This window comes from Mytilus californianus, unplaced genomic scaffold (assembly GCF_021869535.1).
Source record: "Mytilus californianus isolate M0D057914Y unplaced genomic scaffold, xbMytCali1.0.p SCAF_6, whole genome shotgun sequence".
In the NCBI taxonomy this organism is placed as follows: domain Eukaryota; kingdom Metazoa; phylum Mollusca; class Bivalvia; order Mytilida; family Mytilidae; genus Mytilus; species Mytilus californianus.
The window spans coordinates 118,502,537-118,529,983 of record NW_026262712.1 but is presented as its reverse complement, the minus strand read 5'-3'; the positions used below and the strand labels follow the sequence as shown (position 1 = coordinate 118,529,983).

Below are 27,447 nucleotides of genomic sequence, written 5' to 3'. Positions count from 1 at the left end.
ATGTATACTAGTATATAGACATTTATGAAATACTTATTAGAAGTTGTGGTCATGTAAGGAATATCCAATACTGTGTTAATGGAATACGAACAAATATGTTATAATTAGAACAGTCAGTTCATAATATGATTTATTTATCTTAAAAAGCATATCTATCTGCAAGTAATATATAACTGACGTTTTCTTTTGATCACAACAGGACAGGTTTGCTTCAATCAAATTACTTTTGTCAAAGTGGATGATTGCTGTCTATTATATTTGTCTTTCTTATAAAAAGAAACAAAACCACTAATTCATAGTCCCCATTGCTTTCTATATTAAGCTCTGAAATTTCAATCATTCATAACTATTGTGTCTTCAAGTTTAAATAAAGTGACAGTCATTTCATGTAAAAACTGTAACTTATCATTGCCTGTGCTGAAAAATAGAATTTACCTCTAACTGCATTTACGAGTGGACTTAGAATTTACCTCTAACTGCATTTACGAGGGTACTGGTTCCTGGAATTTAAATCTAACTGCATTTTCGAGTTGACTGGTTCCTGGAATTTACCTCTAACTGCATTTACGAGTGGACTGGTTCCTAGAATTTACCTCTAACTACATTTACGAGTGGACTGGTTCCTAGAACTTACCTCTAACTGCATTTACGAGTGGACTGGTTCCTAAAGTTTTGTAACACATTATAACATGTACTTCTGATCAAGGAACAAGCAAGATATGTCATTCTATTTCAATTTGATAAAAGATGTCTAACTATTAAAAAGAGTTTCAACAAGGGTTCTATAGTCATTCCAAATATTTAAGTCTTCATTTGAAACCAAAATTACCCAAGTGCTGTACTTATTTACAAAGAAACAGCTAATCGTATAACCTATTTTGTTTAAAATATGTACCAGTTTCGTATATGTTCTTTCTAACCGTGCCCGAATTAGTGGTTCTACACCTATAATAGACACAACTTACCTTCAGACAAACAATTAGAAGTGTGATCGGTACTAGCGAACTAAGAATTATATAGTCTTTCTAACTTCTCTCGTTTTAGATATGATTTATTATTCCAATTGCATTTATATATTATGTTTTGTAAATTATGATCAATGCTTGTCGTGTCGTCTTCGCTATTACGACAGTTGTATGATTTAGGATTACAACTGTCACGTGACAACTGTCAATACATATTTGTAAATTCTTTGATATCAGGTGGCATATTTTTATGTGATGAAACTTTCAAACATTTTAGCATTATATATATATATTGATATTCAGATGTACGTGTCTCGCAGATGTTCATACTGGTTTATACAGATTTGGTAGACGATTCTGTACATAAATATCCTATGTTATTATTTTCATCCTATGTATGACAGAAATGAAATTTTACTGTTTTAACCCAACTAAATAGATATGCTGGTTACCCGTAAGAACTCCGTATTTTTAAAACAATCAATAAAAACAACGATTAAATTGCTTTTTCTATTTTAGATTTGAGAATTTCTATTTTGATGTCCTTGCACCTAGTATAAATGTCGGAAAGATACAATGCCTCGATTTTGTTTATTTGTATGACAAACAAATATTAATAGTTCGATGTATTGCAACCATTGTAGTATTGGAACAAACCAGTTGCTTTCAAATATCGCCATAAAACGCACAAAAACGTTTCACTTTATGGTGTTAACCTCGCCTGATTCTTCAGACTGAAACATACAATTCAGGACTTTTAATCATTCTTAGTCTAAAACCATTCATTCAGGTTTCAGATAGTTTGTAAGCTTATGTGTTCTTAACTTTTATATTTGAATAAATATTGACATGACGTATACATGCTCATCGGGTGTTATGTAAAGATTAAATAAAAGCTGAACAATTAACAATATCAAGGAAAAGGACCAATAGATAACATTCAATCGAATGAATTTAAAAAAAAAAAAAAACATTAAGCAATACGAATCCCGATGGAGAGTAGGATCCGCACTGACATGCTTATTTACATGACACATTCTGTGTATCTTTTTTTATTTATAAAATTATATTTACTTAATAAAGATAGTTGGTTGGCTGTTTATGGAATATCTGTTTCACAGATGACGCCGGATATGTTCCTATTGTCTGTCATGGCGTTGTTATTTATTTTCGATTGATGAGTTTGAATGTCCTTTTGGTCTTTCGCCTCTCTTTTGCAGGAACTATTTTGATATCTAAATTCATAGTATAATCATGATAATAGCAGTGATGTAAGCTATAACATGAAGAAGCTCATTTTTCTAATTATAAGGAATTTAAACGGTAATTACATTGATTTTCTGATAGTAATGATATTTCATGATACCTTGTAAATGTTAAATTAAAATACTGGTTATGTCCTCAAAGAAAGAAAGACATTTTTGTATTCGTTTTAAAATGAAAATGAATACGATAAGTTCCGTGGAGCGTTGTGGCATAGTAAGATAATGGCTTACTTTGTAATTTGTTGTGTAACTTCATACTTATTGTTCTTGTATAAGCAACAATAAACGTTACATTTTTCATTCATATAAGTAATTAATTCTTTCATTTGTTTTCGTACATATATTTTCCCTGATATATTAGTTTCTAATATATATCTATAAATAAGGAGATGGTGTACATGTAGGAAAAACCAATGTTTAGGTAGTAATCTATGATATTCATTAAGTCTGATATCCCATTAATGTTAATCTGCCTATATCATAGAAGTAAATGATGACTCCTGAATTATAGAGGTAAATAATGATTCCTCCACAATGTATCACTTACATTTTCATGTACATATTTTTGAAGACCTACACTTTTACAAAAAAAAAAGATAAAAAAAAAACTGAACGGCAACCATTGAATCTTTTAATTTAGACAAATCCTTCTATTAAGAATATAAAACACGTATTATACAGGTTGTAATGTAGGTGATGAAATATCAGTAAAAGGTTTCTACAGTCTAACCAATACACGTTGTTCACTTATACGTCATTTGGCCAATAGTGTATAGTTGTTAACTTATACGTCATTTGGCCAATAGTGTATAGTTGTTCACTTATACGTCATTTGGCCAATAGTGTATAGTTGTTAACTTATACGTCATTTGGCCAATAGTGTATAGTTGTTCACTTATACGTCATTTGGCCAATAGTGTATAGTTGTCTCATTTGTAATCATACCACATCTTCTAAGCTTCATATTATAACACTTTCTATGATTTTGCTTATCACACATCTTTCAGCTTAGATCCATGAATTCGAAATGCAACCTTATTAAGTATATTAAACAGTATGGTCGCCTTTTTTCATGACGTCACAATAGGAATTTCAGAAAAAAAACAAAAAAATTTGACAACATAATTAAATTTCGACTAATCATTTGCAGAGAACAGTTATTTCACTAGTGAAGAAAACAATTTTTTCACAATTGGTTGGGAAATGGGAAAATAGTGCAAAAATTAGAGAATACCTGTTCCTGTTGGAACACATATTCTATACTTTTTATTTCGTAAAGAACAAAACTAATACTGTGAAATGTATTCAAGAATATTTCTTCACTTAGGAACTAAATTATAAACCGCACAAACCGCACTATGTCTAGCAAAGACAATCATATCAAGAGCTAAATACTATACGTGTAAAGATAAGAATTATGGTACGATTGCCAATGAGATAGCATCCTATTAATGACCAAAGGGCAAAAATCTGTTACAGGTTATTGTTTGGCCTTCAATATTTAGAAAACCACACATAATATTGTAAGCTATAAACGGACCCGGAATAACATAATGTGAAACAATTAAAACAAATAATGGCCTAATTTATACTAAATCAATTACAAACGAAAAACAATCATTACATACACTGGCAAAAATGCCACACATGTGTACATGCGTGACACATGCGTTTCACATGTGTGTCACACGCATGTGAAAGAGACGTTTCATGCCACGCATGTGATACATGTGTGGAAAACACATGTGATACGCATGATACACACATGTGATCATGCGTTTCACATGTGAATAACATGCGTAAGGAAATACACCTGTGATACATGCGTGATTACTGCATTTAAAAGGCATGGTGCCTGTATTAAATATTTTTCAAAATGTCCTCCTATTAGTCCAATTACCATGATTGTTGACATGTATCTTAGTTCTCAAGTGAATTACATGCGTTTTGTAACACATGCGTTATACATGTGTTTTCTATATATATACACAGGCAAATTTTGTGCTAGTAAATTTCTTGTGAGAATCACCTCAAACAAGCTTATACATGAAACCCATGTGCAATTAATGTGAATTGAGCTTTAAGGTGAAATTCATGTTAAATGTTTCATGTGAAGCTAACGTGAATCAAGCTTTCATGTTAATTTTTCTAAAACGAAATTAAGGTGAATTGAGCATCAATCACACAAATTCACAGTATTTGAGCATATTTTAGATAAGTTAATGCTAATCTAGTACACGTTCTATTTTGATATATATAAATATTCTTCTTGGTCTTGACTATGTGTTCATACTTCCATTATATTTTACTTTCTTGATCCTAAACAATACAAAAAATATTTATCTATCAACTCCCAACTCACAATATCTCCAATGCAAGAGATAGGATGCAATAAAACAAAGAAGGCAAGCAAATATCCAGGTCACCTTAGTTCACTCCTAGAATTTTTTCGGTTATGGTCAAGTCTCAATACTTTTTTTAAAAGTGATGTAAGGATTGGTGATTCATTTATAGAATATGTATGCACTGATGTGTATTTCATTTTTAATATGTTTGTACAAGTCATTTTGTGGTTATCAGTGATGAGACAATGCAATCACATTGTGGAAATTGTCTCACTTGCAAAAGATGCCAATTTTTCTTTTGAAAGTTTTTAGGAAAAAAAGTAGTTCACCCTGCCACATATTCATGTGCCTGTTTCAAGCCAGGAACCTTTTCAGTGGTTGTCTAAAGTCTCATCCTAATAAAAAAAAATATTTAAAGAATTTGGTGTTGATGGAAGCTCTTTGATTGGTATAGACTCTGGTTAATTAAGTAGATCATGACATATACCATATTGAAAGTCTTGCTGTTATTTACAACCATTTCCTTCTTATTTCATATATGTATTTCAGTTTTTTTCATTTCAACACCAATCTTAATAAGGTTAAGGCAAAACGAAAACAAATGTTGACAAACAACAGGCATATACCATTAGAAGATCTCAAAGTTTGGCTGCACAATAGACTAAAAATTCTTGTTATTTCAAATATTTATATAAAATTCAGTATAAACATGCATTTTCCATTTTTAGACTATAATTGTCATGTTGACACAATAATTTGAATTTGAATTGTATTATATTCTGAGAGTACTTGTGGTTGAAATAATATACACAATATTTAATTTCATGTGTTTTAGATTTCTTAAATACACCACTCCCATATAATGACTACATGTCTGTTAGTAATGTTTAAGAGTTCTCTCCTGCATGTAATTGCTGGAATTGCTATTTGTACCCAAGGCTTCCTTCATACATTTGCACTTATCCTTCTAAGATGTTGCTTGAATGATAAAATCCTGTAATACATTATCAGCCATCAGACTCTTGGAATACAGTTGCTGTAATAAAAAAAATAAACTGTAATCACAGAGATATGTCTCGCTTTTTAGTAATTTCGATAATGCAAATGTTGAAATTAAAATAGCAACACTTTAACATGTAAGATTTGCAAATATTCAAAGTCAATGAACCATGACTAAAGGTACATGGCTAAACAATCTCCATGGAAAGTAGATGTGCCAATGCTAATACAACGCATACCAAATACCATTGACTTATCATAAGTAGTTCCCTTTAAAAAACCTAAACACAAACTAATACATGTAAACTAAGAAAATTTTAAAGTCAATAAACGATAACTGAGGGGGGGGGGGCAAATAATCTTCATGGTAATGAGATGTGCCAATGCTAATACAACTGCATACCAAATATCATTGACTTACCACTAGTGGTTTCCCATAAGCCGACCTAATCACAAACTAATACATGAAAACTAAGCAAAAGTTTCAAAGTCAATAGACCATGACTGAGGGGGCAGGGCCAAATAATCTTCATGGAAATGAGATATGCCAATGCGTATTCAACTGCATACCAATTATCATGAACTTACCACTAGTGGTTCCCCATAAACTGACCTAGTCACAAACTAATACATGAAAACTAAGCAAAAATTTAAAAGTCAATAAACCATGACTGAGAGGGTGGGGCCAAATAATCTCCATTGAAATGAGATATGCCAATGCTTATACAACTGCATACCAATCATAATTAACTTACCACTAGTGGTTCTCCATAAACTGACCTAATCACAAACTAATACATGAAGACTAAGCAAGAATTTCAAATTAAGTCAATAAACCATAACTGAGGGGGCGGGGCCAAATAATCTCCATGGTAATGAGATGTGCCAATACTAATACAACTGCATACCAAATATCTTCGACTTACTACTTGTGGTTCACTATAAACTAGACCTAATCAGAAACTAATACATTGTTGACGCCGCTGTCGTCACCAACGCCAGAAACAGCATACCTATGCCTCGCTTTTTGACTCCGTCAAGCGAGACAAAAACAGCATATATTTTTTGTAAAACATACATCAAATATTGGCTTACCAATCAGGCAAAAAATGATAACATCAATTTAATCTCCAATGATTTACCAAACTTACATATATATATATATATATCGTGTGAACAACTGGAGTGGAATATAATAGTTGTTGTTTATCATATTTATTTTTCGTTTAATGTCTTTTACATAAATTGGAATTGTATTACATCTGTCATTTCAGGACCTTTTATAGCTTGCTAGATGCAGTATCAGTTTTGCTCATTGTTGAAAGCTGTTCATACAGTGATCTATAGTTGCTAATATTCAGTCATTTGGACTCTGGTGGATAGTTGTCTCATTGGCAATAATACTACATATTCTCATTTTTATCAACATAAATTACCGTAATAATGAAAACTAACTCTATTCATGCATGTGTACTACACATTACCTGTATATATAATATATACTAGAATACTCCCGGGACATCATGGTGTCGTGACTGAAGCAAAGTACCTTAGCCTTATTTTTAGCCTGGATTTTAAGATTTTTCGTTTTGTCATCTAATAATGTCATGCTGGTCATTAGGTGCACAGTTTTCTCTGCTTTCAAAATCTTTCTTTTTGAACCCTTCGACCCAGAACTTGTTAATTATCTGTAGTAATAATTATGTGGAAAACAAATGGGCCTGGAATGGTGTAATTTTTAATCAACACCATTGTCCTATATATATAAGTTATAAATAAAGTTGAATTCTTTGAATCGTCATTTTTATGTCATGCCGGCTCACAAATTGGACCTTGTTATTTTAGTATTATAGATCTAGATTACTAAGTGCTTGTAGAAACACAATTCCTCATTTTTCAAGCCCCTTTCTTACATGTCTTAACCTCATTTAAATTACAATACCAACTAAAAGCTCCAAGGAGCCTGTGTCGCTCACCTGATATTTTTTTTATTTTACAATTGATGCATGAAATAATGCAACCGATATACTTTTGCTTTAGTTTCAAAGATATAAGTCAAAAACTGCATTTTTCCCCCTATGTTCTATTTTTAAACTAGATACCCTAATGCTTATTATGGCCAAGTTTGGTTAAATTTGTCTCAGTTGTTTCAGGAAAAGACTTTTGTAAAAGATTACAAAAATTTACGAAAAAATTGTTAAATTTGACTTTAAAGTGCAATAACTCCTTATGGGGTCAATTGACCATTTTGATCCTGTTGACTTATTTGTGAATCTTATTTTGCTGAACATTATTGCTGTTTACAGTTTATCTCTATTATAATGTTCAAGATAATAACCAATAAATTGCTTTGCCGAGCGCAGCTGGATATGACCACAGAGGTCCAACCCTGAACAGTTTGGGCAAATATGGACACAATATTTGCGCTTGATACAGGTCTGAATTTGGATTGTAATTCAATATTTGACACATAATAGGTTTCTGACACAGAATAACTGTAGTCAAAGAACTTAGAATTGGTTATATGATTTGAATTTATATTCAAAATTTTGCTTATGTGTAATACACTATGCAGTTGCGAATTGACCTCCACCCCCTTTTTTTCAAAAAAAAAAAAAAATTGAAGGATTTTCTTTTTGATTTTGATTTCTGAAATCTTGAGGAGAAAAAATTGTCCCCCCCCCCCCCCTTTTTCCCAAAAAAAATTCTTTCCATCAGTTATGGTCATAATTTCAATTCAAATTTCCAAGATGTATTTGAATTACCTCCCTTACACTGTAATTTGTACTTAAGTAATTGTCCATTAACCAGGACACCCTTGTTTTTTCTCACTTTTTTGCCCCCAATTCCTAAATGGTTTGAGCAATAACCCCCCAAAGCCAATCCTAACCATCTCTTTGTGGTATGGAAACTTGTAGTATAATTTCAGAGAGATCCATACACTGTTCCACAAGTTATTGTTATGAAACTAGAAAAATGCTTATATTTTATTTGGGCCCCTAATTCCTAAACTGTTGGAACCATAACCCCCAAAATCAATCCCAACCTTCCTTTTGTGGTAATAAACCTTATGTTTAAATTTCATAGATTTCTATTTACTAATACTAAAGTTATTGTCCGGAAACCAAGTGTCTTTGGGCGACGACGACGACAAAGTGATACCAATAATTTTTTGTGGTCGTATAAAAATTGAAAAAAAATTTCTTAAAATTACCAATACAGGGGCAGCAACCCAACAGCGGGTTGTCTGATGCGTCTGAAAATTCAACAGAGATAGATATTCACCTGATGAACAGTTTTACCCCGTGTCAGATTTGCTCTAAATGCTTTGGTTTCAAAGATAGAAGCCAAAAACTGCATTTTACCCCCATGTTCTATTTTTAGCAATATTGGTCATCTTGGTTGATGGCCAGGGTCAAAGGATACATTTTTTAAACTAGATACCCTAAGGATGATTTAGGCCAAGTTTGGTTTTATTTGGCCCAATAGTTTCAGAGAAGATTTTTGTAAAAGTTAAAGGACGAAGACGGACGCCAAGTGATGAGAAAATGATGCAATTAACAGCAAAAGTAGGCGAGACACTGGGTTCTGCGGAACCTTACGATTTTTTTGAAATTGCCTTGGAATTCAGTATTTTTGTTATACCATTTGGAAATTAAATACTGTAACAAATACATACCAGTTACATTTATATATACTGTAGCTATAGGATCTCCTCAATATCTAATCCTGTTGTTAATTTCATTTAAACATATAATGTATATAGCTTCCCTTCCACTTACATCTGAGGAGATAATTCTGAAAATTAAAATTCCTGTGACTATCATATAAAATCTTAACCTGATGCAGTCTGCTTTCCAATAAGAATAAATTAGGAATACAGTTATCCCTTGGTAAAGAGAGAGAAAACAAGTGATATTTTTATATTATAACCAATACTGCACATGGTAATTGGAACATCACTAGTTTTCTGGATTGGATTGTTGCTCACTTTGTCAGGATCTTTTACAGCTGACTATATAGTATGGTTTTGTTCATTGTTGAAGGTCATACAGTGACCTAAATTTTTTTACATCCTCTTTGACTAATGGAATGTTTTCTCATTGACAATCCTACCATACATTGTAAGACCTTATTAATAAAATACTAAAAATTTCAATCTGTGACAATAACATTTTATTAATTAAATAAGGTAATCTGATCAACATTATGAAGCAATGTTCAAAACACTCTGTCATTGTCTGACAGCGATCAAAGTAATTTTAACTTCTATGACAATGTACAATGATGTATATATGTGCAAGACTCAAAACTAAGTATTACAACTAAATTCATACATATATCCATATACATTTACAAGGTACTTAAAAAATCAGCGAGACTGACGCATAAAATGTAGGTAAAAAAAATATACTTTTGTTGGATCCTGCATCATAATTATTACAAGTTAATGAAGGCAAGTCATAATCATTGAGTACATGTACATAATATTTGAACCTAAAGTAAAGGATAATCTGATTAGTCTCTAATTAGTAATGAAGCCACACAACACTCTGTGACAACAGTGACATATAAGTCTCCCATAGATGCAAATACTATTATTTTAGGTCTTTTGTATATATATGTTTAAGGTTACTTAGAATTGGCTGTTGACATACATGTACACATGGACTGTCAGGCATGGAGTCATTGGACCCTAGGTTACTCCAGTCTATTATCAGTCACTATTAATAGTCAACTCCTCTGTCCATTTGTTGAAATACAATGTACAGCTGAAAGGGAGAAAACAGTATTTACATTTCATTGCGCTTTCCAAGTACAATAAGTTGGTACGTAATCCATCAAAACGAAACACTTTCGTTGCGTTGACTTTCTAATGTATTGCTTCGTTCCCCGGATTCAGTTAATCGACAATGTAAGTTACTAACCCATTTCAATATATCTGTTGATAATAACTTTTTGATCCATCAGTTTGAAAAATCAAAGGTCTTTGTATCAACTATCTGACTATCTTTGTCCATTCTTTTTAAAAAGTAAAACATGAATTCAGCAGCAGACGAGCGTCCATGGATTTTGCGTCATAGTATAAAAACGGCAACGGTGAAAAGATTTCCGGGTTTCCGTATTCGACGTGCCAAGCTTTCGTACATTTACGTATATATATATGAGAGTTAGTCTGGAATCAAGAATGGGGATTTAAATAAGGACACAAAAAAATATATAGATAGTTGAAAAGCAAAAATATAGAAAGAAGGATCATAGAGAATAATTGAGTATACTTAATTATGAAGAATTATGCAAAGACATTATTCTCAGAGCATATACATGTCTCTGGAAGAATTGAGAATAAAAAAAAACTAAATAAAGAATAATCAATCATTTATATATTATTTATAACTCATTCACATTTTGTTCCATTCAGAATAAAATAACTCTGCTGAGGGGGGCATGGGAAGTTTGGAAAATTGACAAACGATAATTACTCTAATCAGAGGAGAATTAAATGTTAGACAGTTAGAGTGTAATAAATAAAATATAAACATATATTTTTCAAAATGATGTCACAGAAAACACAGATTTTTTTTATTACTAATAAGATTCTGCAATTTGAGTATCTATGTCCAACAGATGTCAGTGAATTAGAAATTTTACTAATCTGATAGACGTTTAGTTAAGAATCTGTGACAAGTTCTTTTGTAATATTATTAGGAAATTGCCTACCGCCTCCTTGATTTAGAATTGCATACTCTTCAAGATTAAGGTAGACTACACAAATAACAGCCAGTTTTGGACTTGATCTTTTTGTCCAAGGTTAAACAATATATTTTGTTTTATAATTTTCAACTCACGAACTATGCAAATATTTTTAACACTATCTCCTCGTGATATTCGACGAAAAGCTCACCAGATCTTATCTTCACATGTTTGCCAATATGGCGAATCAAATCAAAGTATTACTTACTTAATTTGGCAATTACATGTATACTCAAACCTAGGTTGCCACATGTTGAGCAGAAAGTTCCTAACTTTATCATTCACAATACTTGAGTTCACCCATGTATTTTGGAGGTTCGTGTTGCACATAAAGGCGGATTAAGAGCACCCTGCCCCTCCCCTTTTTGTGGGAAAAATTTGATCTATTATATTGGGAATCACTGATGCATGACTAGGGAGGCCCCCTCTTTAGCAGTCAGTGGGCCCCCTTATGAAAATTTCTGGATCCGTCAATGGCACAATCCTTAGTTTTTGTGTAATGTTAAGCCCAACGGTTACTGGGAATTTCTGTCCAGTATTTCATACCAAGGTTGTTTGGGTATCACAGTTTTAAAATGTTATCACCGTTGATCCAATAAACAAATCCTTGGTTGATCTATTCTTAAACAACTTCTTTCCAGTAGTACCCTCACAATGGTATTAATGACATTAATGCCTCCAACCTGGGACTATTATGGAGACTATTATACAATAGTCCCAGCTCCAACACTGATCATTGATATTTATGTTCCCCTTATAAATAGAATTGAGAAATTGAGGACATTTGTTCCACATTTTATGAACTTTGAAAAAACACAAGCACATGTAACTTTTGACACCACCTGCGGGCAAGTGCCTGCAGGACACTGATGTGGTGGCACGTGGGTGGTGGTAAGTCAGTGGCGGATCCAGAACTTTTCATAAGGGGGGCCCGCTGACTGACCTAAGGGGGGCCGCTCCAGTCATGCTTCAGTGATTCCCTATATAATCAACCAAATTTTTCCCACGAAAGGGGGGCCCGGGCCCCCAGGCCCCCCTGGATCCGCCTATGTAAGTTTATAACCGCCGTTACAGTAAACCCCTCTCAACCCACCAAATGCTTGCTTGAAACACAAGTAAAATATAAGCAGGTAATTATGTCCTTTGCTTTTATTCCACACCAAAGATGAAGAAATGTATGATAAAGTTATAATGGTATATTATTCTGTACATTGTATAAGCCTAAAAATTAAAGGGACGAAAGTATGTAGTGACTATTGTTTGTCGTGATTTAAACACGATAATAGTGTTGCTTTCCCCTTTATCTTATGAGCCGTATTGAACATGACAGACTACCCCAAACACTCTGAAACTTTTCAAGTACTTTCTATATGCTCATGTGTATTATCTTGTTAGCATAGTTTTGTACTTGGACAGATAATCAGAATGGTCAACAATCAAGTATTGACAATGTTAATTGGTCACGTTTGTTTGAACTACCAAACCAGGTAATTTTTAAATTTACACTTGTACAACCCAATGTCAATGTTACATACAATCAGTCATTTTTGTAACACAAGGGTTACAAATAAGAAAATACTAAATAAAATATACAAATGTATAATTTAGTTCCATAACTGTATGAAGCACCTAAGACTTAAATATATCTACTGGGTGTATCTGTCTGTCTTTTGTCCAAGATAGTTGGCAGATATCCATATAGGAATAAAAAGAGATGTAAGATTATTGTAACACACCTTTTAGAAAGTTATTCAAACAATAATAACAAAAACACAACACAACACATCTAGATATTCCAAGTTCTAAATCATTTTTTTCAAAGTGGTGAAGATCAAAAGATCTGCAACTAACACCAAATTCTCCCAATATAAACGCATAATTCTTTTACCTATGTATATGTATTAAAAGAAATACCAATGAAAATCTTAATTAAAATAAATGTTTAAAGATTAAACTTTTAATTGTTCAAATAAGAAGAACATTTTATGGGGGAAGGGGGATGATTCACAGAATCCCCTGGCCTACTCCCTTTAGGAATTATATATAGAGAGAGACTTTTTACAAGTCTAGTGTCACTTTTTTTTCAGGATCCTGGACCCATATCTGACAATTATTGCAATTTTATTTACTTTGCCTTTTTTTTCCTGCGATTATTTTCCTAAGCTGATTGGATAAAATACCATTTATTATGGTGACAATTAAGGATAATCAGGGGCTGATCCAGCCATTTTTAAAAGGGGGAGGGTCCCAACACAGGATAAAAGGGGGGTTCCAATTATGTTTCCCCATTTAAATGCATTGATCATTCAAAAAAAGGGGGGTATCCTGTGAAAATAAATTTTTTAAAAGTAAAATAAGATTTTCAATGGAATAAATAACTTACAAGGTATTAGATGTTAATAAACAAGTTTTAATTTTGATGTTAATTTTTTTCTGCTTGGACACAATTAACTTTTTTTCATGTGAATTTCACAAATTTAACGTAAAATTCACGTGAAAAATTTAACTTGAATTCACATCAACAAAATTTTCCTGTGTAACACATGCGTTTGACTATACATGTGTTACACATGCAAATATCGCATGTGTCACATGCGTATTCCAACACATGCGTGACACAGGTGTTTTTCTGACACATGCGATTCACATGCGTGTATTACGCATGTGAACGCATGTGTATCACGCATGATTCACATGCGTGGCAAGAAACATGTGTATCACGCATGTGACACACCTGTGACACATGCGTTTTTAGGTACATGCGTGACACATGTGTGGCATTTTTGCCCTAGTACAGCAATCAACGACTGCCATTGGATTCCTTAATTGTGGCTGTTTAACATGCTAGTAAACGCCTAATCCTCCCAAACACTGGAAAGAGGTGGTATCAGCAACAAAGGGATAGTGGGGATTCAGGGGATATTGACCCTAATACTTTTCTCATAAGGAATCTTGTCTATCTTTAAAGTATTACATTTGTTTCGTATTACATGTCTAGGATACAATTTCAATACTTTTAATGTCGGTACGGATATCAGGCATTAGGATTTCAGGCATTTTTTGCACCCGCCGTAGTGACGTTAGTGAGGTAATCGACTTAACTCATAGTAGAACAAGCAGACCAAAAACACCTGTTAAACATCTGATAAAGGGACAGCTCTTTTTATCCACAAGGATTTCAATGAAAGTATTTTATTTGTGTAATTTTATTGCGAGTCGGATGTGTCAAACTTTTGTTTATGATCAGATAATGCGATTTCAAAACAGATTGATAACATGCAGCAGGAGAAAACAGTGGTAATCGCCTAATCTGATAAGAAGAGATAATAGCGATAACAATGTAAGTGACGTCAACACATGACATAAATAGTTTTATTTAAGTTCATAACATTATTCTACCGTAATCTGTAGAGAAACCTCTGTACACCTAACCACAAATCCTCTTTTACTATAGAAAATAAGTAATCACTGTTTTTAATGGGATTCATTTAGTTTTTATTTGTAACTTGATTTGTCTTCTTAATCGATTTATGACATTTGAACATTGGTAAACTACTGATGCCCTAATATATACAAATCGCTTTTCTATAACAACAAATGTCAACGTATATTTGTTTCAAACAAATGTCAACGTATATTTGTTTCAAACAAATGTCAACGTATATTCGTTCACTTTATACAAGTTTCTCTGCAAATCTTGTAATAAACCATGCTATGATATATCTTCCTTTCGAAATAAATTTTCATTACCCTTAATTCCGTTAGGAACAAAGATTGCAATTTTTTTTTCAGTAATAATAGCATTCCATGAGGTTTGGAACTACTATTATAAATGAATTTCTATTCCATGACATGAAAAAAAAATGTCTATCCCACAGACAATTATATCAAGAGCTTGATACGATACATATAAAGATAAACTACGATTGTCTATGAGACAACTATCCATCATTAATGACCAAAGGACAAATGTGCGTTACCGGTCATCGTACGGCCTTCAACTATGCACATAACCAATATAGAATAGTAGGCCTAATTCATACTACAACAATTATAAACAAAAAACCATTATGACAGACAGAAATTAACGACAACAACTCGATTGCATGAGTTTGGCTGTTCACCATGTCCATGAGCGCTTAAAACTCCCAAACAATGGGGACAGTGATTAAATGAATTTGGCTGTTCACCATGTCCGTGAGCACTTGACACTCCCTAACAGTGTGGACAGTGGTTTAACAAAAACAAATATGAACGCTGTAAAAATCAGTTGGAAAGGGCATGGAATTGTTTACGTTTTGTCACGCCATGATCTTTTAAAGCTTACTATATAGTATGGGTTTTGCTTTTTGTTAAAGACCGTAGAATGACCTATAAATGTTTAAATATACGTCAAATAGTTAGTTGTTGAAAGTTTTCCCATTGGCAGTCTGAGAGAAGCCTGAATTTGTGCAAATCCAGAATATAGTATCGACAGATTGTAAGAGCATGCAATACATGTTCAGTACGATCTTAAACTATTATAAATAAAAATGATAGAACCGACAAAGAGCATTTTCAATTATCGTGCTACTATATTGTAATTATATTGATAACTTTGAAGCGTTAGATTACTCCAGGGAATATATGAATTATGTCTTAACTACGTACTCTAGATCAATATTACTGATATATATATATATATTTATATAGCAATATGCTATTCTGCTTGCAATCCGATTTCGTCAGTTCACCCCAAAACTAAAAAGATTTTTTTGTGATGTGTAGAGAGTCATTACTGTCAATCGATTTGAAAAGACCATTAAAAGCACGTAATTTTAACTAAGTTATGCGAAGATTTTTTTCACAATAATAAAAGATTAATTTTAAAATGTTTATATGCTTTATTACAAAAAAATTAAGTAAATCAAATTTATAGTAGTAAGGGAACTAGTTTAAAGGACAGAGAAAAGTAAAAAAAAAACAAACAAAAAACAACTGTCATATTCCTGACTTGGTACATACATTTCCTTATGTAGAAAATGGTGGATTAAACCTGGTTTTATAGATAGATATTATAGATGTATGATAGTCGCATAGAATTCCATTATATTGACAACAATGTGTGAGCAAAACAAAAAGCTATAACACTAACTTTGACCTATAATTGTTTACTTTTTACACAATGCGACTTGGATGGATAGTTGTCTTAATGGCACTCATACCACATCTTCTTATTTAAATATAATAGGTAAAATTGTCAAAAATTAGGTTACAGCAGTCAACATTGTGATATAATCTTAATCACTATAAACACAAATAACTATTTCAATAAAGAAAAAACAAAATGGCATATAGACACTCTATAGACAAAGTACATAAGCAGAAATGAAAGACAAGAATACAAAAAAAATGTGAGTTGTGGAACACTTATTACAATGATTAATCATGTTTGAAGCATTTGTAAGCACATTTGGCTATTTCATGGCTGTCACATTTTATTGGAGGAGGAAGCAGGGGTTTCCAGAGAGAACCACTGACCTTCAACAGGAAAACTGTCAATCCTAATGACCTTGCAATGTGCAGGATTCAAACCCAAACACTCAGTGTTGACAGAACACTTATTAGAAGTCGAGATTTAAATAATATTTGATGGAGTTTGTAGCCAATACATGGTATAGACCATCAAATGTTAAAAAGAGGCCTCAAACTAAGATGTGGTAAACATAATGTATACTAGTTTATAGACATTAATGTCACATATTTCAATATTTGTTAGAAGTTGTGGTCATGTAAGGCATATCCAATACTGTGTTAATGGAATACGAACAAATATGTTATAATTAGAACAGTTCATAATATGATTCATTTATCTTAAAAAGCATATCTATCTGCAAGTAATATATAACTGACGTTTTCTTTTGATCACAACAGGACAGGTTTGCTTCAATCAAATTACTTTTGTCAAAGTGGATGATTGCTGTCTATTATATTTGTCTTTCTTATAAAAAGAAACAAAACCACTAATTCATAGTCCCCATTGCTTTCTATATTAAGCTCTGAAATTTCAATCATTCATAACTATTGTGTCTTCAAGTTTAAATAAAGTGACAGTCATTTCATGTAAAAACTGTAACTTATCATTGCCTGTGCTGAAAAATAGAATTTACCTCTAACTGCATTTACGAGTGGACTTAGAATTTACCTCTAACTGCATTTACGAGGGTACTGGTTCCTGGAATTTGCCTCTAACTGCATTTTCGAGTTGACTGGTTCCTGGAATTTACCTCTAACTGCATTTACGAGTGGACTGGTTCCTAGATTTTACCTCTAACTACATTTACTAGTGGACTTGTTCCTAGAACTTACCTCTAACTGCATTTACGAGTGGACTGGTTCCTAAAGTTTTGTAACACATTATAACATGTACTTCTGATCAGGGAACAAGCAAGATATGTCATTCTATTTCAATTTGATAAAAGATGTTTAACTATTAAAAAGAGTTTCAACAAGGGTTCTATAGTCATTCCAAATATTTAAGTCTTCATTTGAAACCAAATTTACCCAAGTGCTGTACTTATTTACAAAGAAACAGCTAATCGTATAACCTATTTTGTTTAAAATATGTACCAGTTTCGTATATGTTCTTTCTAACCGTGCCCGAATTAGTGGTTCTACACCTATAATAGACACAACTTACCTTCAGACAAACAATTAGAAGTGTGATCGGTACTAGCGAACTAAGAATTATATAGTCTTTCTAACTTCTCTCGTTTTAGATATGATTTATTATTCCAATTGCATTTATATATTATGTTTTGTAAATTATGATCAATGCTTGTCGTGTCGTCTTCGCTATTACGACAGTTGTATGAATTAGGATTACAACTGTCACGTGACAACTGTCAATACATATTTGTAAATTCTTTGATATCAGGTGGCATATTTTTATGTGATGAAACTTTCAAACATTTTTAGCATTATATATATATATTGATATTCAGATGTACGTGTTTCGCAGATGTTCATACTGGTTTATACAGATTTGGTAGACGATTCTGTACATAAATATCCTATGTTATTATTTTCATTCTATGTATGACAGAAATGAAATTTTACTGTTTTAACCCAACTAAATAGATATGCTGGTTACCCGTAAGAACTCCGTATTTTTAAAACAATAAATAAAAACAACGATTAAATTGCTTTTTCTATTTTAGATTTGAGAATTTCTATTTTGATGTCCTTGCACCTAGTATAAATGTCGGAAAGATACAATGCCTCGATTTTGTTTATTTGTATGACAAACAAATATTAATAGTTCGATGTATTGCGACCATTGTAGTATTGGAACAAACCAGTTGCTTTCAAATATCGCCATAAAACGCACAAAAACGTTTCACTTTATGGTGTTAACCTCGCCTGATTCTTCAGACTGAAACATACAATTCAGGACTTTTAATCATTCTTAGTCTAAAACCATTCATTCAGGTTTCAGATAGTTTGTTAGCTTATGTGTTCCTAACTTTTATATTTGAATAAATATTGACATGACGTATACATGCTCATCGGGTGTCATGTAAAGATTAAATAAAAGCTGAACAATTAACAACATCAAGGAAAAGGACCAATAGATAACTTCAATCGAATGAATTTAAAAAAAAAAATAAACATTAAGCAATACGAATCCCGATGGAGAGTAGGATCCGCACTGACATGCTTATTTACATGACACATTCTGTGTATCTTTTTTTATTTATAAAATTATATTTACTTAATAAAGATAGTTGGTTGGCTGTTTATGGAATATCTGTTTCACAGATGACGCCGGATATGTTCCTATTGTCTGTCATGGCGTTGTTATTTATTTTCGATTGATGAGTTTGAATGTCCTTTTGGTCTTTCGCCTCTCTTTTGCAGGAACTATTTTGATATCTAAATTCATAGTATAATCATGATAATAGCAGTGATGTAAGCTATAACATGAAGAAGCTCATTTTTCTAATTATAAGGAATTTAAACGGTAATTACATTGATTTTCTGGTAGTAATGATATTTCATGATACCTTGTAAATGTTAAATTAAAATACTGGTTATGTCCTCAAAGAAAGGAAGACATTTTTGTATTCGTTTTAAAATGAAAATGAATACGATAAGTTCCGTGGAGCGTTGTGGCATAGTAAGATAATGGCTTACTTTGTAATTTGTTGTGTAACTTCATACTTATTGTTCTTGTATAAGCAACAATAAACGTTACATTTTTCATTCATATAAGTAATTAATTCTTTCATTTGTTTTCGTACATATATTTTCCCTGATATATTAGTTTCTAATATATATCTATAAATAAGGAGATGGTGTACATGTAGGAAAAACCAATGTTTAGGTAGTAATCTATGATATTCATTAAGTCTGATATCCCATTAATGTTAATCTGCCTATATCATAGAAGTACATGATGACTCCGGAATTATAGAAGTAAATAATGATTCCTCCACAATGTATCACGTACATTTTCATGAACATTTTTTTGAAGACATACACTTTTACAAAAAAAAAAAGATGAAAAAAAAAAACTGAACGGCAACCATTGAATCTTTTAATTTAGACAAATCCTTCTATTAAGAATATAAAAACACGTATTATACAGGTTGTAATGTAGGTGATGAAATATTAGTAAAAGGTTTCTGCAGTCTAACCAATACACATTGTTCACTTATACCTCATTTGGCCAATAGTGTATAGTTGTCTCATTTGTAATCATACTACATCTTCTTAGCTTCATATTATAACACTTTCTATGATTTTCCTTATCACACATCTATCAGCTTAGATCCATAAATTCGAAATGCAACCTTATTAAGTATATTAAACAGTATGGTCGCCTTTTTTCATGACGTCACAATAGGAATTTCAGAAAAAAACCAAGAAAATTTGACGACATAATTAAATTTCGACTAATCATTTGCAGAGAACAGTTATTTCACTAGTGAAGAAATCAATTTTTTCACAATTGGTTGGGAAATGGGAAAATAGTGCAAAAATTAGAGAATACCTGTTCCTGTTGGAACACATATTCTATACTTTTTATTTCGTAAAGAACAAAACTAATACTGTGAAATGTATCCAAGAATATTTCTTCACTTTGGAACTAAATTATAAACAGCACAAACCGCACTATGTCTAGCAAAGACAATCATATCAAGAGCTAAATACTATACGTGTAAAGATAAGAATTATGGTACGATTGCCAATGAGATAGCATTCCATTAATGACCAAAGGGCAAAAATCTGTTACAGGTTATTGTTTGGCCTTCAATATTTAGAAAACCACACATAATATTGTAAGCTATAAACGGACCCAGAATAACATAATGTGAAACAATTAAAAAAAATAATGGCCTAATTTATACTAAATCAATTACAAACGAAAAACAATCATTACATACGACAATCAACGACTGCCATTGGATTCCTTAATTGCGGCTGTTTAACATGCTAGTAAACGCCTAATCCTACCAAACATTGGAAAGAAGTGGTTATAGAAACAAAGAGATATTGGGGATTCAGGGGATATTGACCCTAATACTTTTCTCATAAGGAACCTTGTCTATCTTTAAAGTATTACATTTGTTTCGTATTACATGTCTAGGATACAATTTCAATACTTTTAATGTCGGTACGGATATCAGGCATTAAGATATCAGGCATTTTATGCACCCGCCGTAGTGACGCTAGTGAGGTAATTGCCTTAACTCATAGTAGAACAAGCAGATCAAAAACACCTGTTAAACATCTGAAAAAGGGACAGCTCTTTTTATCAACAAGTATTTCAATGAAAGTATTTTATTTGTGTAATTCTATTGCGAGTTGGATGTGTCAAACTTTTGTATACAGTGATAATGCGATTTCAAAACAGATTGATAACATGCAGGAGGAGAAAACAGTGGTAATCGCCTAATCTGATAAGATAATAGCGATAACAATGTAAGTGACGTCAACACATGACATAAATAGTTTCATTTAAGTTCATTACATTATTCTACCATAATCTGTAGAGGAACCTCTGTACACCTAACCACAAATCCTCTTTTACTATAGAAAATAAGTAATGAGTTTATTATGGCGTTCATTATCACTGAACTAGTATATATATTTGTTTAGGGGCCAGCTGAAGGACGCCTCCGGGTGCGGGAATTTCTCGCTACATTGAAAACCTGTTGGTGACCTTCTGCTGTTGTCTGTTCTATGGTCGGGTTGTTGTCTCTTTGACACATTCCCCATTTCCATTCTCAATTTTAATCACTGTTTTTTATGGGATTAATTTAGTTTTTGTTTGTAACTTGATTTGTCTTCTTAATCGATTTATGACATTTGAACATTGGTAAACTACTGATGCCCTAATATATACAAATCTCTTTTCTATAACAACAAATGTCAACGTATATTTGTTTCACTTTATAGAAGTTTCTCTGCAAATCTTGTAATAAACAATGCTATGATATATCTTCCTTTCGAAATAAATTTTCATTACCCTTAATTCCGTTAGGCACAAAGATTGCAATTTTTTTTTTCAGTAATAATAGCATTCCATGAGATTTCTTCCGTTTGGAACTACTATTATAAATGAATTTTTATTCCATGACATGAAAAAAAAATGTCTATCCCACAGACAATTATATCAAGAGCTTGATACGATACATATAAAGATAAACTACGATTGTCTATGAGACAACTATCCATCATTAATGACCAAAGGATAAATGTGCGTTACCGGTCATTGTACGGCCTTCAACTATGAATATAACCAATATAGAATAGTAGGCCTAATTCATACTACAACAATTATAAAGGAAAAACCATTATGACAGACAGAAATTAACGACAACAACTCGATTGCATGAGTTTGGCTGTTCACCATGTCCATGAGCGCTTAAAACTCCCAAACAATGGGGACAGTGATTAAATGAATTTGGCTGTTCACCATGTCCGTGAGCACTTGACACTCCCTAACAGTGTGGACAGTGGTTTAACAAAAACAAATATGAACGCTGTAAAAATCAGTTGGAAAGGGCATGGAATTGTTTACGTTTTGTCACGCCGTGATCTTTTAAAGCTTACTATATAGTATGGGTTTTGCTTTTTGTTAAAGACCGTAGAATGACCTATAAATGTTTAAATACACGTCATATAGTTAGTTGTTGAAAGTTTTCCCATTGGCAGTCTGAGAGAAGCCTGAATTTGTGCAAATCTATAATATAGTATCGACAGATTGTAAGAGCATGCAATACACGTTCAGTACGATCTTAAACTATTATGAATAAAAATGATAGAACCGACAAAGAGCATTTTCAATTATCGTGCTACTATATTGTAATTATATTGATAACTTTGAAGCGTTAGTTTACTCCAAGGAATATATGAATTATGTCTTAACTACGTACTCTAGATCAATATCACTGATATATATATATATATATTTATATAGCAATATGCTATTCTGCTTGCAATCCGATTTCGTCAGTTCACCCCCAAAACTAAAAAGATTTTTTTGTGATGTGTAGAGAGTCATTACTGTCAATCGATTTGAAAAGACCATTAAAAGCACGTAATTTTATCTAAAATATGCGAAGATTTTTTTCACACTAATAAAAGATTAATTTCAAAATGTTTATATGCTTTATTACAAAAAAATTAAGTAAATCAAATTTATAGTAGTAAGGGAACTAGTTTAAAGGACAGAGAAAAGTAAAAAAAAAAAAAAACAACTGTCATATTTCTGACTTGGTACATACATTTCCTTATGTAGAAAATGGTGGATTAAACCTGGTTTTATAGATAGATATTATAGATTTATGATAGTCGCAGAGAATTGCATTATATTGACAACAATGTGTGAGCAAAACAAATAGATATAGCACTAACTTTGACCTATAATTGTTTACTTTTTACACAATGTGACTTGGAAGGATAGTTGTCTTAAAGGCACTCATACCACATCTTCTTATTTAAATATAATAGGTAAAATTGTCAAAAATTAGGTTACAGCAGTCAACATTGTGATATAATCTTAATCACTATAAACACAAATAACTATTTCAATAAAGAAAAAACAAAATGGCATATAGACACTCTATAGACAAAGTACATAAGCAGAAATGAAAGACAAGAATACAAAAAAAATGTGAGTTGTGGAACACTTATTACAATGATTAATCATGTTTGAAGCATTTGTAAGCACATTTGGCTATTTCATGGCTGTCACATTTTATTAGAGGAGGAAGCAGGGGTTTCCAGAGAGAACCACTGACCTTCAACAGGAAAACTGTCAATCCTAATGACCTTGCAATGTGCAGGATTCAAACCCAAACACTCAGTGTTGACAGAACACTTATTAGAAGTCGAGATTTAAATAATATTTGACGGAGTTTGTAGCCAATACATGATATAGACCATCAAATGTTAAAAAGAGGCCTCAAACTAAGATGTGGTAAACATAATGTATACTAGTATATAGACATTTATGAAATACTTATTAGAAGTTGTGGTGATGTAAGGCATATCCAATACTGTGTTAATGGAATACGAACAAATATGTTATAATTAGAACAGTCAGTTCATAATATGATTAGTTTATCTTAAAAAGCATATCTATCTGCAAGTAATATATAACTGACGTTTTCTTTTGGTCACAGCAGGACAGGTTTGCTTCAGCCAAATCATTTTTGTCAAAGTGGATGATTGCTGTCTATTATATTTGTCTTTCGTGTGTTCATTTGTAAATTGATCATGCCATTTGTTTTCTCGTTTGAATTGTTTTCAAATTTTTTCATGTCGGTCCTTTTATAACTTGCTAACCGGTGTGGGTTTTGCTTATTGTTGAAGGCCTTGCGGTGGCCTATTTATTGCTTGCATCTACGTCATTTGGTTTGTGGTAGATAGTTGTCTCATTAATACCACATCTTCTTATTTTTATATAGAAAAATCATGCTTTGCAAGCCCATACCTAAGAGTCTCCCATTGATACATTGAAATATACAAGAACTTATGTATACAGTTGAGACTTATGAGTTTGAATGTCCCTTTTGTATCTTTCGCCTCTCTTCATTAAAGAATTTACCTCTAACTGCATTTACAAGTGGAGTGGTTCCTAGAATTTACCTCTTACTGCATTTACGAGTGGATTTTACCTCTAACTGCATTTACGAGTGGACTGGTTCCTAGTATTTACCTCTAACTGCATTTACGAGTGGACTGGTTCCTAGAATTTACCTCTAACTGCATTAACGTGTGAACTGGTTCCTAGAACTTGCCTCTAACTGCATTTACGAGTGAACTGTTTCCTAGAACTTATCTGTAACTGCATTTACGAGTGGACTGGTTCCTAGAATTTACCTCTATCTGCATTTACTTCTGATCAAGCAGCAAGAAGACATGTCATTCTATTTCAATTTGATAAATATGATGTTGTCTGCTCTTTGGTCGGCTTGTTGCCTCTTTGACATATTCCCCATTTCCATACTCAATTTTATTTACTATTAAAAAGAGTTTCAACAAGGGATCTATAGTCATCCCAAGTATTTAAATCTTCATTTGAAATCAAAATTACCCAAGTGTTGTACTTAATTACAAACAAACAGCTAATCGTGTAACCTATTTTGTTTAAAATATGTACCAGTTTCGTATATGTTCTTTCTAACCGTGCCCGAATTAGTGGTTCTTCACATAAAATAGACACAACTTACCTTCAGACAAACAATGAGACGTGTGATCGGTACTAGCGTACTGAGAATTATATAGTCTTTCTAACTTCTCTCGTTTTAGATATGATTCATTATTCCAATTGCATTTATATATTATGTTTTGTAAATTATGATCAATGCTTGTCGTGTCGTCTTCGTTTTTACGACAGTTGCAACTTCTGATTTAGGATTACAACTGTCACGTGAAAACTGTCAATATATAAATTCTTTGATATCAGGTGGCATATTTTTATGCGATGAAAACTGTCAAACTTTGTCAGCATTATATATATATTGATATTCAGATGTACGTGTCTCGCAGATGTTCATACTGGTTTATATAGATTTGTTACATGATTCTGTACATAAATATCATATGTTATTTTTTTCATTCTATGTATGACAGAAATGAAATTTGACTGTTTTAATCCAACTAAATAGATATGCTGGTTACCCGTAAAACTCCGTATTTTTTAAAACAATCAATAAAAGCAACGATTTAATTGCTTTTTCTCTTTTAGATTTGAGAATTTCTATTTTGATGTCCTTGCACCTAGTATAAATGTCGGAAAGATACAAGGCTGGATTTTTATATTTGTATGACAAACAAATATCAATAGTTCGATGTATTGCGACCATTATAGTATTGGAACAAAACAGTTGCTTTCAAATATCGTCAAAAACGCACAAAAACGTTTCACTTTGTGGTGTTAACCTCGCCTGATTCTGTAAGCTGAAACATACAATTCAAGAATCTTAATTATTCTTAGTCTGAAACCATTCATTCAGGTTTCAAATAGTTTGTTAGCTTATGTGTCCTTAACTTTTATATTTGAATAAATATTGACATGACGTTTACATGTTCATCGGGTGTCATGTAAAGATTAAATAAAAGTTGAACAATGAAAGAAATCAAAGAGAAAAGACAAAAAGATAACATTCAATCGAATGAATTATATAAAAAAAAAAAAAAATAAGCAATACGAATCCCGATGGAGAGCAGGATCCTCACTGACATGCTTATTTACATGATACATGTTGTGTATCTATTTTTATTTATAAAATCATATTTACTAAATAAAATGGTTTGTTGGCGGTTTATGGAATATCTGTTTCACAGATGACGCCGGATATGTTCCAATTGTCTGTTATGGCGTTGTTACTTATTTTCGATTGATGAGTTTGAATGTCCTTTTGGTCTTTTGCCTCTCTTTTGCAGGAACTATTTTGATATCTAAATTCCTAGTATAATAGCAGTGATGTAAGCTATAACATGAAGAAGCTCAGTTTTCTAATTATAAGGAATTTAAACGGTAATTACATTGATTTTCTAGTAGTAATGATATTTCATGATACCTTGTAAATGTTAAATTAAAATACTGATTATGTTCTCAATGAAAGGAAGACATTTTTGTATTCGTTTTAAAATGAAAATGAATACGATTAGTTCCAGGGAGCGTTGTGGCCTAGTTAGATAACGGCTTACTTTGTAATTTGTTTTGTAATTTCATACTAATTGTTCTTGTATAAGCAACAATAAACGTTACATTTTTCATTCATATAAGTAATCAATTCTTTCATTTATTTCGTATATAGCCTATATTTTCCCTGAAATATTGGTTTCTAATATATATCTATAAATAAGGAGATTTTGTACATGTATGAAAACCAATGTTTACGTATTTAGATCAGATGATTACATGGCATTTTTCATATCAGATGTATTATCAGCCCAAGAGCCGAAGGCTCGAGGGCTGATAAAACATCTGATATGAAAAATTACATGTTATGATCTTTTTATCATATGCTTCAACAATGGAGAAAAAATTATATATTGATCCTTTTAAGTGGTTCTCAAGTAGAAGTTCAAAAAGTGAAAAGTTATACATCCGATATGAAATCTTTCTTTCATATGCCTCAACAGAGGGGAAAACAACAGTATAATATATTTTTATATTGACGATAAAAAACAATTCAACAAAACATAATGAACACTGTTTGGAAAAGTCAACATTTGTAAAGTTACTCTCTTAATTATGCCGGAAACTTTGAAAAAATGCATTTATTGTATCATTGGTTTGTTTTGTTTTTTGTTTTTTTTTTGCATTTTACATAATATATTTTGCTGTTTCCTATAATAATTGTTTTGTACCCTACTTTGTTATGTTTTTCACTGAAAACGTACTATTGAGGTGTATTTTCTGGAATCGACCGAGTAACGCCGGAATGCTTAAGAAATGATTCTTTCATGCCATGCTTTATGCTCATTTTAACATGCTAACGCTCGGTATAAAGATATTGACAAATATAATGCCTATCCCATGTTAAGATTAGAATAAAGCATGGCATGATAGAATTATTTCGATTCTGATAGGAATATTAAGAACTTTTGTACTTC

General features: G+C 32.1%; 2 long non-coding RNA genes across 2 annotated transcripts in view; both read right to left on the bottom strand.

Moving 5' to 3' along the window:
- Positions 1–25,216, bottom strand: part of LOC127704959 (uncharacterized) — a 50,068-nt gene extending 24,852 nt beyond the window's left edge. The window contains exon 1 of the long non-coding RNA XR_007983590.1: positions 25,053–25,216. This is a non-coding gene — a long non-coding RNA (uncharacterized LOC127704959). The remainder of the gene's footprint in view (positions 1–25,052) is intronic.
- Positions 4,816–10,301, bottom strand: LOC127704958 (uncharacterized). The gene is made up of 3 exons (XR_007983589.1): positions 10,233–10,301; positions 9,254–9,372; positions 4,816–5,611 (listed from the first exon to the last, which is right to left on the bottom strand). It is a non-coding gene; the product is annotated as an uncharacterized LOC127704958 (long non-coding RNA).
- Positions 25,217–27,447: the final 2,231 nt, after the last annotated feature.